General features: G+C 37.1%; 1 long non-coding RNA gene across 1 annotated transcript in view; it reads left to right on the top strand.

Annotated features, from left to right (window-relative positions):
* The window catches only part of LOC125170412 (uncharacterized), a 437,501-nt gene extending 420,493 nt beyond the window's left edge, over positions 1–17,008 (top strand). Inside the window, exon 7 of the long non-coding RNA XR_007154024.1 lies at positions 16,861–17,008. This is a non-coding gene — a long non-coding RNA (uncharacterized LOC125170412). The remainder of the gene's footprint in view (positions 1–16,860) is intronic.
* The last annotated feature ends 1,914 nt before the right edge of the window (positions 17,009–18,922 follow it).

Here is an 18,922-nt window from a genome sequence, read left to right as displayed (position 1 = left end):
CTAAGCAGGCTCTGTATTGTCAGCACAGAGCCCATTGCAGGGCTAGACCTCAAGCCCATGAGAACATGACCTGAGTGGAAATCGAGTCATACACTTAGCCAACTGAGCCACGCAGCCCCCCCAAAAATGTCTATGTTTGATACAAAATTTTAATATCTCCTGTCCTGAAGATACATATATACCAACCCGAAACACGTATTTGACCAGAATGACAGCAAAATAAAATAGTGTTCCTTGAGATGAATGTTATAATTAAAACTCTGTATACCTCTAGTGCTATTTGTTTTTAAATGTAAATTGTCTCCCTTTTGACTATTTCTTTAAATATTCGTTTACAATTACATTAGTCTAATTAAGAAAAAATGGTGTGAGTTGTGTGAGGATGATATTTTTGCATATTTATAATTATTTGAGTGTATATTTCCCTTGTAAAATATAATCTCATCCATTCATGTTTACACAAGAAATTTGACAAAGCCTTAGCTAGTTTGATAACTGATAATGGGAGACAAATCCCGTAACAATGTATGGCATCATCAGTGCTCCGTACTTAATTTACATCTACCAAAAATATAGGTCTATATTATTAGTGCTATGTTATTTTAATAGAGTTAGATTGGATGTGATCTCTATCCTCAAGCATTTAATATTGCAATAAGTAAACTAGGCCAATGAGAGCTAATAGGTCAGGTGTGTGTGTGTGTGTGTGTGTGTGTGTGTGTGTGTTTGCATGCATGCAGCTTGGATTATATGATTAATTGAATAATACATTTAGTGTAACTGGCTAACTCATTCTAGTTAAACGAATTTAGATGAAATGTTTTGATAGGTAGTTCTGTTTGTTCAGACAGAAATTAGGGACCACCTACTTAACAGGATAAAATTTCACTAAGGCTTACAGGACATGAAAGGAATGATTTGAGGTCCAAGACAAAGGATATTAAAAGTTACTCGAAGAGTTTGTCAGGGTGAAGGGCAGTCAGTTTGGAACAACAAAACAAAGCAAAAGAAACAGCAAGAAGGTGGTCAACACTGAACGTTAGGAATCTAATGATAAATAGACTGGTTATATTGAGTAAAGTCAAAGGTGATAATAATTCAAAAGAGATATAGAAAGCATTTGGGATTGCTAGATTTCTCAAATGAAATGGTTATGACATTATCATAAGACATTTAGGAAATATGAAAGCTAAGAGACACGGAGATAGGTTTTCAAATGAAGAAAGGGGCCACCGAGTTCGAGATGCCAGTGTTTCCAGAGCAAGTCACTGGAAGAGGGACTTCCAGAAAACAGACTTTCCACCTCTCAGTTACCTCTGAACATTTTTGACAATTGAGAAAAGTAAGGCAGAACTTTCCAGAATGTGGAACAGAACTTCCTGCTATGAAAGTATGAACCATTAAATATAAAACTTTACTTTTTAGCTACAATAACAGGTAAATTTCCCAAAAGAGAATTGTTACTTAACTCTGACTAAATGGTTCTCTGGCCCATTTATATTTGCCTCAGGCCAACCAATTTCCTCTTTGACCAGATGGACACAGATTTGTAGACAGCAGTGGCCCATGTGGTATGGCCCAGAGCCTTTCCTGCCTCCTGTGTCACTGCTCATGTCCAGTGGAATTTGGACCAAGACACAAAAGTGCAATCTTTAACAGAAGTTTCATGCTTTTCTCCTCTCAGGCAAGAAATCAGGAAAGAAAATTTATCAGCAAGTTTTTATTGACTCCTTTGCGTATTCTGATGCTCATCGTACCCTCCATTACATTTCAGTCTCAGTTTAAGCCAACTTTTTGAATCCTGGACTCTTAACCATCCCGTCCTATATTTTTATTGCTTTAAGGAATAAACTGACCATTGAAGTTGGCCAATCTGATCATGTCTCTGACCAACTTAGAATCCCACTGGGTATAACCTATCAGATTCCCTAGTATATCATACAAAGCTTTGCTGACCTGGACCCCACATTTTCCTATAATCCGGTCTCCAGTCACACTCTCATGCATCTTTGGTTTTTCCAACATATTTCCAACTTCCCCAAAGCACAAAGCCCCTAGTGCTTATTCTTAGTCTCAAAATTTATTATATCAATTATACTACTTACCTTATTGATATATAAATATACTACTTATCTTATTACCTACTGATACTTATATCAATTATACAATTATACAACTATGAGTTGGAGCTGTCTCTTACTTTTTGGTATCTCTTAGTTCTGAGAGCTAAATTCTGGCTTACGTACCTCTGTTACACCGATTATCACATTTTTTTCTGACAATTGTTTACCACATTTTGAATTTTTGGAAGAGGATGGTGTGGTCCTGTGTCACTCCCAAACTCCCAGAGCTGAACACAATACCAAGTACACAGAAATAGTGTAACTGTTTGTTGAATGTATTGATGGGTAAATGAACACTAGTTTGATTCCATTACTATTGTTGAAGCATTCTTGTAACTATTCATCCACTCACAGACTTTTCATCACTTTCTCTTCACCTAGTAGGATTCTATCAGCCCAGTGATTATCACAGTGCTTGGTGGATATGTTAAATGAATAAATTAAAAATTTGTCATGTCACATTGTACTTTCTTCATAGGCTGTGTCTTGACCCCCACCTAGAAGTAATTTCTTCTTATCCAGAGTCCTTCAAAAATTATTTTTGGGGAAACGTGTTTGCCAACGTGGTGTATATCCTCTATGTTTGTCAGAAATTGTTTGAATATTTTTTCGTTATTTAAAAATAAATATTATAACTTGTTTCCCCAATTAGTCCTGAAGATTTTGAGTTCTTGATGACTATAACCAATGTTATCTTCTTTCCTTTGACTTGCCCACACGTTGTCAGCGTTTAACTGGGATTTGAAACGCAAGACACAGAAGAAAAAGACGTGGCATTGGTCTCAGGTTGATGGTAATGGTGAGGGTTTGAGTTGTGAATCAAACATGCTTTCATTATGCCTCAGAGCAGGAATTAGGGATAAGAGGAAGAAATAGCAGATGTTAGGGTGAAACCTATACATAGTAAGTGCTAAGAAAGTGTGAAAAAGAACGGATTAGAGATGTGAGAGAGAATCAGGGGCATTTCCGACAAGGAAGTGAGTGTGGAACATTCTCTTCAATCAGGATTATTGAAAAAGAAATATGAAGAGAGAATTCCTTGAGGGTTAATAGCCCAAAGGTAAGAAGTATCATGAGAATTAAAGGGAAGGACCTGCAACACTGGTGTAATCAGACAAGCCCTATTACAAGTTAACAAATATGGGGTCAGATAGACAAGAATGAGTGTTCAATAGAAGGATTTTGTGAAGAAATTCTAGGAGCTGGGAGAGTACTTTATGTGTTTTAATAACTAATTCATCAGTTTCAATGGCTAATATATTGCCAGGATCCTGGAAGGGTCTGCCTTCTTTGTCAACATTGTTACAAGCTTAACTTCAGAACTTGGGTGAGGCATGGACAGTATGACTCAGGGGGGCAAGGTGAAAAACCATGCAAGCAAATAAACCTGATACTTTTAAACATCACCTTTAGTTTTTGGTAAAGAAGTATGCAGAGTGATCAGTCTGAAGTCAACATCTGGACATTGGAAGATATAAAAGAAGATGAGATGTTTTCACCCCTCTTAGTTGCATTCTTATAGATCTGCTTCATTAAATGAAGGTACTCTAGGTATATTCTTATTAGTCCTGAAATCCTGTGGGATACACCAAAGATCTCACAAGCAATGTGTCCCCGAAGAAAACAGAAAAATGTGTTCCATTGTTTCCTGATAAGAAGCCATGATGGAAAAGGCATTGCAATAAAACTAACAATGCATTTTTCATTTCATTAAACCTTAAAACACTCACGAGGACAGCTACTCCTATTTTAAGCATGTTCTGGTTTTCATGCAGTTAGTACAGTGAATGGAGATGTTAGCCACCAAAACCCTTTCCCCTGCTGGTATAAGGAAAGGCACATCTTTGCCAAATAGCTTTGGTTTGGGGGACAACCCTCTGAGTCCACATTTGCTTGAGTAGCAATTCATGTGAGATGGAAAATGGAAACTTAACAACCTCACTTAGTGACTATGTGCATGGATTGTAAGAACTCAGTAAAAGTTAAAAACCATCAGAGCCGGAAAGAATTTCGGCTGGCAGCGGTAGATGAATGTGTGTATTTAGTAATATAAAGAGCCCATGAAGAATGGCCACTTGGAGTCTGTAAAAGTCAATCAAGTCTTTGGGAAATGTAGGGCAGGGAGAAATCACGTGTCAACTATTCTGTGACAATGCATTGGAACACCCTGACTTTTTGATTGAAGTTCAAGAATAGCAATCAGGAATTTTGTGCTGCGCCCCAGATGTGATGAAGTTGCTGGCTGAAAACAATGTATAAACAAAACATTAAGTAAAAGAAGAAGAGAGAGAGAGGGAGAGAGAGAGAAAAAATCTACTTGATTATCCTAAGTAGATATATTTGACCTCAAAAACAGGAGCTAACTGAAAACCAATAGCACAGTCGTTCCGCCAAACTTGGCTAAGCAAGGGAAAATGAACTGTCAAAGTACCTGACGTGTAAAAACTCTGGCCACAAATATACAAAGAACTTTCCTTTCAAGTGACCATTTTTTCATATAGTATCTCAATTGTCCATGCAATGGATATTATCTTCCCTAGCAATTTCCCTCTTACTGTTTGTAATTCAATTTATCACGTGCTTTGTTTTTAAATAAAATATATATACAGAAAGGTGCATGATTTTTTTTGAATTCCCCTATCAAATGCTTATTTAAATTGTCCTTTCCTTCCCACAGGGTACATTCATCAACATGAATTTGATATGTGTTTTCTCTGTTCTTTTAAAAATATTCCTGCCCACCTGCATGTATGTTCATGAATGTTGTATTGTTAATAACATTATACCATATATTTTCTTTTTTTAAAATTTTTTAAAGTTTATTTGTTTTGAGAGAGAGAGAGAGGCAGAGACAGGATACCAAGCAGGCTCCATGCTGTCAGCACAGAGCCCAACGTGGGGCTCGAACTCACACACCGTGAGATCATGACCTGAGCGGAAATCAAGAGTGGAACGCTTATCTGACTGAGCCACCCAGGCGCCCTACCATATATTTTCTGCCACCTATTTTTTACTCAAATTATATTTTAAGGTCTATTTTTTAAAAGCCTGGTATTTTAATAGCTGGACGACATTATACCATACAAATATAACATATATTATTTATCCATTCCATTTTCCTCTGAGGAAATTTGGTTTATTTCCATTTTTTTCTACCTTACAAATAGGACTGAGACAGCCTAGCATACATTCTATGCAAATAGGGCACATACTCTTTTCTAAGTTCTTCACTGTATAATCTAATTTAATCTTCACAAACAGTCCAGGAAAACTGTTGTTTGATTACCATCTTAGAAATTAATACATCGTAACGGTTAGGAAACATTATCAACTTTACACAGCTAATAAGAAGGGAGCTAGGATCAAATTTTCATCTAATGTTACTGAAATCATCTTGTCTATTTATTTGTTTACCTACTTATTCTCTGTCATACTCACCAGAATATAGGTCTCAGGGGGACAGAGCCTAGATTTTTACCAGTAAGTACTTGATAAATGAATGAGTGAGCCAACGAGTGAATGACTACAACAGTTCTCCTCAATGTTACGGAGCTCAAAGAGCGAAAGAACCGTTATCTGGTCTGGGGTTCTTGAATACATTCATTTTAATCTCAGGCAATTCCGCGTTCAAAAAAGCCCAGGCATGCTGCTCTGGGTTTGGCTCCTCATCAAATGTCTGTGTTTGCTCAAACCGGGAACTCAGGGATGTGTACTGGGTGAACAAGCTTTGGATCATTTCAGATGTCATACAGAGGGCTGGCAGTTTGTGGTTCTGAAGAAGTCTGGAAAGTCCAAGTCAGTAAAGTTCTGTGGCTTACTATAATATTTTTTTTCCTCATTTTGTAAACTCTGGAAAAAATAAATCTTCCAAGTTACAGCCGCAAGTTTTGTGACACGCCGTGCGCTAAAAAATGAGTAATTAAAATAATATGGATTGCAGTGTTTGAAATCACAAGAACAGTCCTGATTCTGGGAAAAAGACAGATTAGCAATCCACTGTTTTCAGAGTTGCTGGTGAAAATTTTCCATTCCTTTATTCTATGCCATAAACATCAGATAAGATATGAGGAAAATTCTGTGACTATTGTCAGCACTCAGCGCTGCATTTTGGTTTTTTTTCGAGTCATATATTTTATTCTACAGTATTACTATCCTGAAGCTCATTAATAACCCTAACTGGAAGAGAATGATCAGTTCTGTTTACTGAACTTTCCGGTTAGTTAAAACGTACAAAATAAGCCTTTCTTTTATTTTTATCCTTGTTCTAGCAACTTTCAAAAATGTGGTAACATATCTTGTAGACTGAGTGCATTTAGTGTAATAGTCCAATCTTCCTTTAGAGATGTAGTATCTTTATGCATCTTAGAACATCTAACTTGCAATAAGTTCTTGTAAGTTTTTCTAAGAGGTTGTTTGGAATCTGTAGAAATCACAAGACATAGCCTAGAATTTAGTTTTTCAATCACGACATCTTCTCTATTACTTTGTGCTCTTTCTATTCTTGCCCAGATAATTGGACAAGATGTTACTGTTGGGCTCCATCTAATTGAGTTCCGTTGGGTGAAGTTTTACCAGGTGGGGTATAAGATGAACCAATATGATACATGTGATGTCACAAATGTTCACATTTTGGACTTCATAAAAATGGTACTTTACTAACAGTACTGAAATCCAGTCAGTATAAAACAAACAAACAAACAAACAAACACTAACAACTTTCTACCACAGCAGAAATGGTAGTTCTATAGTATGCTTTTTTTTCTAAAGTAGCTTCTAGCTTCCGCTTGTTAGAATGATTATGGGTGGGTATTTTAACCGGGCAAATATTTTGTGGTCTGTACTTACTGTCCTCAAAAATTATGCAATACTTGGTTAGTATAAATTATATTATATATGTTATAGGTTATATGTCTGTAATATATTATAAATTATAATAACAAACTAAAGGACAAATGAACTCTTTCTACTTGTTTTCAAAATTTTGTATAGAAATTTTCAAAGACAAAAGTTAAGAATAGCACAATGCCCTCCTTGAAGCTATGACCCAGAACCAGCTCACAGCCAATCTTGTATCATCTGTATCTGCCCCAATATAAGCTTTCCTAGTATAAGCATTACGTGTGGTGAGGTAGAAACATCACTGAATTGACGGCAGAAAATCTGGGTCTAAGTCTAAGTACAACCCTGGGGGAACTTCTGAGTTTCTCTGTAACTCACAACTTGAGGCATATATAACCAAATTTCTTTTCATTTCCTACCAATCTCATTTTGCTCCCTAGGCTGTAGTAGTATATGTTATGTCAGTGTAGTTCACTGAATGCACTCTGTATCTTCCATGACCTTTCTCTTTCTAAATAGACACTTGGGTGTAATCTACCTTCACCACAAAGGCAAAATTATAACCAACTTAAAAAGAAAAATAGCACTAGGAATGGACTAGTTCTAACCATAGGTATTCAACCATTATCATGATGTCAACTCTAAAAAACACTGGTGTACCAAAAAAAAAAAAAAAAGATACAAGATTTATCACAATAGTCTAAAGTAAAGCTCCTGCGAATTAGTTCTTTATTGCTGTATAACAAATTATTCAAAACATAGTGGCTTCACCTTACAAATATTTACATATTTCATGTATCTAGTCTCTGACGCTAACCAGGTATTCAATTATTATTTTAAAAGATCTTGAATAAATAAAAGATTAAATGTATGTACATATATGTGTGTGTACAAATATGAATAAAATATCATGGAACTGGATAATATTTTTATATTATATGGTTATTACGTATACAATTACTGTTAAATGCATTTTCTTCTCCAAATCTCCAAATATATAATAGGACAATTGGGGATGGTGATATTGATGAGTTTTAACTTTTTACAAGTCAAAGCTATCTGAAAAAAAAAAACTTGCATTTTGGTTATTTATTGTCACATAGCAATCTATCCCAATACTTAGTGACTTAAAATATCAATTGTTATACTAACTTGATCACAATTCTACAATTTGGGCCAGGGCCAGTGAGGCTTGTCTCTGCTCAAGGTGAGACCAGCTAGGGTGGCTCATTTGGGTGACACCAATTAAATATCCATTTCCAAGATGGCCTCACTCACATGGACACTGTGTAGCTAGGTTGTCTCTCTCACAGCATGATGGATTCATGGTAGTCAGAGCCTTACGTTGCAGGGAGCTTTCCCCAGAGTGCAGTGGCAGAATCTCCCAACCTTCTTAAAACCATCAGACCAACATTTGCATACCATGACTTCCTTTGCATTTTACTGGTTAACACAAGTCACAGAAAAAGCCAATTTTAGGAGAAGGACTACACAAGAATGTAGAATGTATGGGGATTGAAGAATGTATGGGGAATGAAGAATGTATGGGGAGGCATTGTTTGTTGGAGAAAGAGGCCACATCTAGTAAATTCCATAACAGCAGAGAATTTGTCTACGTTGTTCACCAGGGTATTTCCTTTCTCTAGAACAGTGCCCGGTTTATTCTAGGGGCTAAGACCATGTGTTGAAATGACTGAGTAAAGGAATGGATAAATAATATAAGGAATAAGAAAATTTTTGATTGATTAAAGAGGGGAAGTATTAAATAGGGGCCTGTCATAGAACAATGAATATATTTTAATTTTGAAGAGCAGAGGTTGGATGAATTCAGGTGAGAGATTTCTGAGAGATGAGGATATCATAGGGAACATAGAGGGCTGTCAGAGAGCCTGATGGAAGGAAAATACATGGCCCAGTCTAAAGATAATCAAGTTATGTAAGCAGCTTAAAGTTACAACACTTGAGATTCAGCCATTATTCTTTCTCCTCAGAGGGTAAACAGATATAAATTAAGGAAGAATTCTTAAAAAGAAAGACAAAACAAAATAAAATTAACATCTTCATGGAATTAAACTCTGCAAAACAAAACAGTGCCAAAAAATCACTGCGTTAAATTTTGCTATCAACTTAATTTTTTAAAGTGCCAAGTAATCACCACTATAGATTGAATGTTTTTGTCCCCTCATCCCCTAAAAATGCATATTTTGACATCCTAACTCCAACAGTGACGTACTTGAAAGTAGGTCCTTTGGGGGGTAATTAGTTCATGAGGGTGGAGCCCTCATGAATAGGATTAGAGCCCTCATAAAAAAAGCCCCAGAGAGATCCTTCATCCCTTCTTTCGTGTGAGGTAACAGTGGGAAGGTGGCCATCAATGAGGAAGATGGCTCTCACAGACACCAAACATGCGGATGTCATGATCTTGGACTTCCCAGCCTCCAAAACTATGAGACATAATTGTTGTTTGTAAGCCACCCAGTTTATGGTATTTTTGTTATAGCAACCTGAACAGACTGGGACAGTCACCATCCATTAGAACAGGGGACTATTTTCCAAGTAAGAGGATATTACTGGTAACAGATGTCAATTAATGACATTTAGAGAGAAAGACTTCAACTGGGGAGAAAACAATACCAAGGAGAACTTATCTTTCATATAGAGATTATTTATTGGCTAGCATTTTAAAAAACAGAGTTTAGGGGCGCCTGGGTGGCGCAGTCGGTTGAGCGTCCGACTTCAGCCAGGTCACGATCTCGCGGTCCGTGAGTTCGAGCCCCGCGTCAGGCTCTGGGCTGATGGCTCGGAGCCTGGAGCCTGTTTCCGATTCTGTGTCTCCCTCTCTCTCTGCCCCTCCCCGGTTCATGCTCTGTCTCTCTCTGTCCCAAAAATAAATAAATGTTGAAAAAAAAAAAAAATTTAAAAAAAAAAAAATAAAAAAAAAAAAAAACAGAGTTTAAATGTAGGGTCATGATATTTAGAAATTTCTGTTCTTCTTGTAAAGATAGGTGCCATTCTATGGTCAAAGATAAAATTCTCACATGGAGAAGTGTTCTGCTGGAAAAACTCAAGTTTCAATCATGACGGGTCACACAATAACACAATGAAGCATATATTTGAGTTTCTGCTCAAAAGTTTTTAATGCACTTGGACCTGGGGCAAATGTTCAGAAACCCCAAACTGGCTATGAACTAGCCACTGTTATGCCTATTATAACATTGTTTAGTTTCATTTAACAGTTGGGTTTCATTAAAATGCAGAAAAAAATCACAGTACTAAATATCCCCTAAATACATTTTGTTTGGCAGGAACGTTTTCTAACATAGAAAAGGCTTAGATAAATAATAGTGTGCTGGAAAATAAAGACAGACACTCTATTAGCCCTTCTGGGTTATTTTTCTTGAGTAAATGTTTAATACAGCTTAAGGTTATTCAATCATTTATTTGGTCAGGAAGTATTAGGACTATGCCTTGGAATAAATCAGAGAACAAAGTCATAATCACTCCCCTCATGGCGTTTACATTCTGATGAGGTGATAAAAAATGAATAATAATGATAAAATACATTAAGTGGAATGTAAGAAGGTAATAAATGCTATGGAAATAATAAAGGTAGAGCATGGGAAAGGAGATTTAGTGTCAGTGGAAGGAAGGAATGGGATATGGTGTTAAATAGGGCAGCTGTGTTAGTCCTGATGGAGATGTAACTGAACAGAATTGTACAATCCAAGGGAAGAGTTTTTCAGGCAAAGAGAAATACTAGTGCAAAGGCTTTTAAGGCAAGAGAGTGCCTGGTTTATTTCAGCCACAACAAGGAAGTAATGGTGGTGGGTGGGGAGTGAGTAAGGGAGAAAATATCACAAGATAAGTCAGAGAAGTTATTGGTGGTTGGGTGTGGAGGGAGGCTTTGTTTCTGAAAGTCACATAAGCCTTTTTAAAGTTGAACATATATATATATATACATACATATATATATATATATATATATATATATATATGTAAAATGGAAAGGCTGGGCATCATTGCAGAGTTTTGAGGGGAGAAGTTCTGTGGTGTGAATTTGATTTTCATGCCTCATTCAGAAGGAGAGCATAGCCTAGGAGTTAACCCTGCTCTCCCCCACCCTACATGGCTAAGGTCCTCCCCTCACTGCTTCTAATTTTTTCATCAATCAACCCATGATGCAGCTGCTCACATGATTTGAACAAGTTCTTTGAAACACATGGTCTTAATTTCATCCCTTTTTTCTAATGCCATGTGAATTAGTCTCTAGCAAAGAACTTTTGGGCAACTTAATCTAGAAATAATAATAATCTAGAAAGAAATCATGCAATTTTTCTTTTTTTACCTCAATGTCTATGTTTTTGGTTTTTCCATTGCCAGACTTCAAACATTGGAAATATCAATTCGTTGGATTAATCAATTAAATCAATATTTATTGTTGTCTACTATGTGTCAGGCTCTGTTCTATGACTTGGGGATTTAGCAATACACAAAATAAACCAGGATCCGGTGCTTATGAAGCTTGTATTAAAATTCAAACAGCCCATACAACCTATAATGTACATATCAAAGTCTAGCTCCCATACACATAATTTGGATTTTACTTCAAAGAGGTAAACATGGGGGGTAAAAACTTGGGCGTACCACCCCCTTTCATAGATACTGTAGCATCGAAGGTCACAATGTTTTTGTATCCAGTTTTGCATCTTTGAAAATCGTGGATGTAATTCCTGCATTTACCACATTCATTCCTCCTTGTTCTTGGTAACAATATGCTAGCTTTATTCTAGTTTTCTCCTTCTCTGTACAGCCCACATGAAAGGGGAAAGATAACTGCACACTCAGCTGTAGGTTTGACCCCAATGACCATAGGCAAATCCATGCTTTTAGCCTTCGAGGATGTATACATGATCTAATTCAGGTCAGTGTGGTGGAAGGAGATGTTTTTGAGGACTTCTGGAAATGAAACTTTCTTATTCTCCCAAGAAGTTCCTCAGACCAATGTTATCCCTTCTGCTCACTGTGCTTGTGAAGATAGCAGCCACTGGCAGACCCTGGCAGCCATCTTGTAACCCCAAGAGAAAGCAGCCATGAGTAGAAACAGCACTAAGAAAAGTAACAAGGAGGCATGGAAAGGAACAGTCTTTCATGATGTCATCGAGAACATTCGATCAAATTTCACTTAAGGCCAGGACAAATTTCTGGTCTGCAGTTACTTGTGTTGAGGTTTCTGTTATTTCAACTAAAAAATTCCTAAGTGGGGCACCTGGGAGACTCAGTTGGTTAAGTATCCAACTCTTGATGTAGGCTCAGGTCATGATCTCACGGTTCATGAGATAGAGCCCCATGCATTGGGCTCTGGGCTGACAGCACAGAGCTTCCTTGAAATTCCCTCTCTCCCTCTCTCTCTGCCCCTTCCCCACTCACGCTATCTCACACACTCTCTCTCAAAATTAAATAAATAAACTTAAAATAAAAATTTCCTAAGTGATGCAACTACCACACGCCCAGCTCTGGCAAAAACAAAGAAGCAACACAGTCTGTAGCATCCAGAGATTTTCATGTTAGTGACAGAAACAGAAAAGTAACTAATTATATAGAGTGATGAGTTTTAGTATAGGCGAGAGAAGGTTCCATCCAGCAAGGAAAACACACTCAGCTTGCTCGTGAGGGACAGTGGAAGGTTGCCAAGAAATATTCCTTGGAGATGATCCCTGAAGTACCTTTTATAAATTAAGTGAGACAGAGAACAAGAACAGTCAGTTAAGAAACAAAACAAAACAAACAAAAACCCCAAAATAAAAAAACAAGCCCACTGCCATTAATGATATCACTAAAATTTCTTGTTTGCCATCTCTCTGATACTAAAATATTTTGAGATATTGTCTTATTTAACTCCTGTAACAACTGTATGAAGTAAATACTTTTTTTTTAATAAAGGAGGAAATTGAGGCTAATAAAAGTTAAAGGAATTGCTCATTTCCAAATAACAAAGAAGTTGCAGGTCTGGAAACTCAACCAAGCACTTTGACTCTAAGATCCACGTCTCAATTCACTATATACTGCTGGTTTCTGGACTTTGGAGACTAAAACAAACATTTTTTAAAATGTCATTTATTTATTTTGGAGAGAGAGTGACAGAGCACAAGTGGGGCAGGGGCAGAGAGAGACAGAGACACAGAACTGGAAGCAGTCTCCAGGCTCTGAGCTGTCAGCATAGAGCCTGACCCGGGGCTTGAACTCATGAGCTGTGAGATCATGACCTGAGCTAAAGTCAGACACTCAACTGACTGAGCCACCCGGGCACCCCCTAACACAAACATTCTTATGCCAAGTATTTCTTTGTAACTTGCATACAAGCAGGAGGGTGAATAATGAAAGTAGAGAGGAAATTGGGGGCTGTATTATAAAAGGAGAGCATGCTCCAAAGTTTAGATGAGAACCGAAAGTTAATTTCGTATCAAATGGAATATGACATGTGGTATGCCTGCATCTCACTAAGACATGTGTGATCACCAGAAAGGGTCTGCCTCAAGTGTAGACCAAGTACTGAGACTCCATAATATCAATGGGACTTGTGATTATCTCAGAAGTGGGGACTCATCAATTGTATACATGGCGTGCAGTAATGTAAATATACATGAAATGTAATAAACATCATCATATGTAACAAAAAAAGTGTTCTTAAAGTATTTTATGCGAAAACAACGTTTGAAGTATATAGAATATCTTATGTATTTTAACAGATGATTAATTCCATAAAACAACACTATTGGACATACCAAATGTTTTTTATCTTATATAAACAAGATTTCCTATGATATAAAGTATAAGCTAATTGATGTTTTTTTGTTAAACTATTCATACTGAGTAGCTATTTTGAGTGACTTTATTTAGATATTTCTTAAAATAAAAATATTTGTTTACAGAAACTCATTCTTTACCGGTGGGAATACAAAATGATACAGCCACTTTCTGAGACGGTTTGGCAGTCTCTTACAAAGTTAAACATAGTCTTAACAATACAATCCAGCAATCATGCTCTTAGGCATTTACCCAAATGAGTTAAACTTTTATGGCCACCCAAAAACCTGCCCAAGAATGCTTATAGCAGCTTTATTCATCATTGCTAAAAATTGGAGTCAACCAAATGTCTTTCAATAGGATAATGGATAAATAAACAGTAGTATATTTACACAATGGGATATTGTACAATGATGAAATAAATAAGCTATCAAGCCACAAAAAGACGCAGAAGAATCTTAAACACATGTTGCTACGAGAAAATAGTCAATCTGAAAAGGCTATATTCTCTATGGTTCTAACCATAGGATATTCTGGGAAAGGTGAAACTATAGAGATAATAAAAAGGTCAGTGGTTTCCCAATGTTCTGGAGGAGGAAACAAGGATGCATAGCTGGAGCACAGGGCACTTTTAGGGTTGTTGAAACTATTCTGTGTGATACTGCACTGATGGATACATAATGTAACACATTTATCAAAACTCTGCAACATGAAGGGTGCACCCTAATGCAAAATACCGGGTTAGCTAATGTGTCCACATTGGTTCATCACTTGAAGCAAATGCACACACTAATGCAAGATGTTAATAACAGGGGAAACGGAGAAGGGAGTCCCTGTACTTCCCATACAAAATTTCCGTAAACCTAAAACTGCTCTAAAAAGTAACATTTACTAGGGGCTCTTGGGTGGCTCAGTTGGCTAAACATCCAACTTCGGCTCAGGTCATGATCTCATGGTTTGTAAGTTCAACCCCTGCTTCAGGTTCTGTGCTGACAGCTCAGAGCCTAGGGCCTGTTTTGGATTCTGTGTCTCCCATTCTCTGCACCCCCCCCCACTCATTTTCTCTCTCTCTCTCTCTCACTCTCTCTCGCTCTCTCGCTCTCTCTCTCTCTCTCTCAAAATAAATAAACATTAAAAAAATTTTAAAAACAAACAGTAACATTTACTGTTATTTATTTATTTATTTGAAATGTTTATTTATTTATTGAGAAATAGAGAGAGAGAGAGAGAGAGAGAGAGAGCACAAGCAGGGGAGGGGCAGAGCCTGACACACAAACTGTGAGATCATGACCTGAGGCAAAACCAAGAGTGGGACGCCTAACCAACTGAGCCACCCAGGCACCCCACTAATACATATTTTTTAAATACTTATTTAGAAGCTATTTTTTGGGCAACATAAGTCACAGATGATTGGATTCTAAAAATAATAAGTTCCAATACATTTCAGAATTCAGAGGCGCTTTGAGATTCTCTCATCTACGTATGTCTTCATTTTAGAACAAGGCCAAAATGTTTGACTGTCGTGATGCCCACAAAGCATGCAACTGAGGGAGTCTGAACTTGAACTCAGTTCACTTCACTCATGAGTTTATGACATTCTTCACTAGATCAATTGACTGACTCGGTAGTATGAAAGAGTCAATGACACAACCCACCCAGCATGAGGTCTTTTGAACAGGGTAAAAATGTAAATTCTACATTTCTCAAGTGGTTTTGGTTTTCCCAATAATGGTCCATATTTTGAAAACACACACACATAAACACATGCCTACATGCATGGATATACACATGCACACACACACACTCATATATGCAGATACCCTCTATCAGGAGCATTTGAAATGTTTCATATAAAGAAATAAAAATAAACTCTTAAAGCAGGGTAGATCTGCTTATTTTATAGACTCAGTGAATAATATTTCTTCCAGTTTTTGGATTGCATTTGGGAGGGGAGGGCAGTAGTTACTGAACAATTCCTAACTTGTAGAAATGCTTTTTTTTTTTTTTTTTAAATCTAGCATCTGTCAAATTTTTTTGTAATTTGGCAGATCCTGTATCTGGACATGACAAATTTCAGCTGGAAAAATATGTTGTGAAAAATCTTTCAGATGCCACATCACAACTGGGGCCTCTGTTAAAGCCAAAAGTGCAGCTGGACCATATTATTACATAGCTATTTTATTTGCATTCCTGACCCGTAAGGAGTAAGTGGATTTCCATCTGGTATATTATATCATTCTTCTTCTATGATGAGAGTGAACAGTTTTTTTTTAAAGTTATACTAACAGCATAGCTGAATTAACTATATCGGTCAAATTATTTGAAACACTATTATTCTTTATTAAGCTAGCAAAGAACTATAAAACCAACTAGGTCTCAGTGAAAAATAATTAGTATGCAAATATGATCATAGTTAAAAAAACTTGCAGTAAAAGTGAGACCGAAAAAATATTAAATATATTTCATTTAACATGCTTTTAAAAGAATGCATCTTTTTAAATGTTTATTTATTTTGAAAGAGCGAGAGCAAGCACGAGAAAGGTGGAAAGAGAGAGAGAGGAAGAATCCCAAGCAGACTCCGTACTGTCGGTGCAGAGCCTGACACAGGGCTCGATCCCACCAATCGTGAGATCGTGAACTTAGCTGAAATTAAGAGTTGGACGCTTAACTGATGGAGCCACCCAAGTGCCCCAGGACACTTGATTTTAAAGAATGCCACATGACTGAGAGAGAGAACTGGTGTCAGGGCAATGGGGCTGGCTAGACAGATGCCACAGCAGTATCCTGGGCAGGACAGAGCAGGAACTTGGCAAGCAGACCCAGATTGTCACAATTATGCAGGAGGAGGTATGGGACCTCCAGGGGAAGTCAACTTTCATGCCATGCTGGCTATACTCTATATCCCATCTCTGTCCTGACCTGTGCCCCAGGGGACTGACCTCCCTGGACTTCATGACAGTGCTTCTTTGGGCTCTGGCTTCCACTGGGTCTGACAAACGAGTCATTTGCAAGGCAGGGCGGCAGAATTGACTCTCCTCACCCACTTCCTCATCACCTGTAATTGCGTCAGTGACTGTGTTTCTCTTTCTTGCAGCCTTATCCAGTGACTTCAGCCCCTCAAGGCTACAGATTTCCCTGCATTTTGGTAATACCAGTCCCTTCCCCCTTCTCTCAAGGGATGGTCATTGTTTATAATAATTGTTGCCTCCTGGATGATCAGCCATTCTGTCTAGTTTCTTTACAGCCTGACCACACATCTTCATTAAAATTTTTTCAATTCAATACTTTGAATGTGCTGTTTCTGCTCGAACCCTAACTAATATAAAGTAATAATAATAGCTACTAAGTATTATGATACGCTAAATATTGTGTGAGGAAGTGAAAATGACCTATAAAAGCTCATAATAATCATCTGAGGCTGACATGTATTATCTAAAGATAAATATTATTTGCAGATAAGTATTAGAGAAATTGAATGACTTCCCCAAGGTCATGCATCTTAAGTGAGTGAATGATTCAAGCTCTGATTTTCTGACTGTGGAGCTTAGTTTCTTAATTATTACACGATCCTATATTGCAAATCATCACACCTTAGAGCAAATAAAAAAGTCTGCGCATGAAAAGGCTTAAAAAAATTACAGTTGAAAAAAATCCAACTAGCACTGGCTTTCCCAATCGTTTTTCCAAAGGGGTAAAATTTCCACATTCTACTTGACTATTACAGCATAAGATGATACAGCAGGTATTCAAACTTCTTAAACCAACAGTGTATATTTTTACATGTGGCAATTCTGGTTTTAACATTAGCTACGTGGTAGTGCAACGCCTATATAAATCTGCCCAACAACAAAAGTGAATGCTACAACATCTGTCACTGTTTTTCCTCAAAAACACTAAGAGCTGTGCAGACCGATCTCATAGGAGCAGACTGATCTCATCCTGTATTTGATGTCCTGAGAAATATCTACTGATCTGTAAAACTTATCACCAGTTACGACAGAGAAAATCTGTCATTAGTTGGTTACTAAGTGTTAGTAGTTAGCTTTTACAGTAAAGCCTAATAGCATTGGAGAGTACATTGTCCACAATTTTTTTAATCAAATAAAATTTTGTCTTAACTTTGCTTACTTACTACTGGAGGAGATCTGATATTCAGACACTCTGTAAAAATTATGCCTACGTTTGTTGATGTCAGAAGCTATACAGATGAATTCCTGTTGGTGCAATGAAAGCAAAAATTATGGCTATAAATTGAATTGGTACTATTTATTTTAAGTTCCATGTGGTTCATCTTCTTTGGTTATGTTATTCTATATCAGAAAAAAAGGAAATGTTAGGTCTGAGAGCTACAGGGACACAGTTGGATTCTATTGTTCTATATCATTCATTTAAAAACATGAATGCTGTGAAAAAAAAAATTTGGCCTTCCTCATGTACTTTATATTTTCTCTGACAAGTAAAAACTAATTGAATGTGTGAAGGAAGGACCTGTAAGTGAATAAACAAACCAACCATTCAGGTAAAAATTATTTTCTTTACACATTAAGAGTTGATTAATGTAAAGGCATCTGGGTGGCCCAGTAGGTTAAGTGGCCGACTTCGGCTCAGGTCATGATCTCGTGGTTCATGGGTTCGAGCCCTGTGTTGGGCTCTGTGCTGACAGCTTATAGCCTGAAGCTTGCTTTGGACTCTGTGTCTCCCTCTGTCTCTGTCCCTTCCCCTCTCACATTCTCCCTCTCTCCCCACCGGCCTCAAAAATAAATAAACATTAAAGAAGTTTTTAAAAAGAGTTGATTAATGTAACAATTACCTTTAGCAATATTTAAAATGTTCTAGTTTACTTAAAAATCTCTTGTTTACTTGATTCTCCTACTTGTTGGGCACTGAGAGGGGTTTCACAGTTATTGAAAATCTATTATGCATGAGATATTGGCTCATAAAATTATTTAAACCTTAAAATGATTGTAGCATGTTAGGCAAAGATGATTAATAGGAAAAAGGCTTTTGGTGTCAGATCTGTGTTTGAGTGTCAGATGGAGGTGTGAGTGAATCCAGAATCTCTGTATAGAAGGGATATTCAATTTTTAGGGGGTCACAAATAAAACTCATCTTGTACATGGGAGATAAAGCGATAGAATGAATATGTCAACTTTATT

Source organism: Prionailurus viverrinus, chromosome B4, assembly GCF_022837055.1.
Source record: "Prionailurus viverrinus isolate Anna chromosome B4, UM_Priviv_1.0, whole genome shotgun sequence".
Lineage (NCBI taxonomy): Eukaryota > Metazoa > Chordata > Mammalia > Carnivora > Felidae > Prionailurus > Prionailurus viverrinus.
Note: the sequence above shows the minus strand (reverse complement) of the source record. Positions and strands in the feature narration are given on the sequence as shown.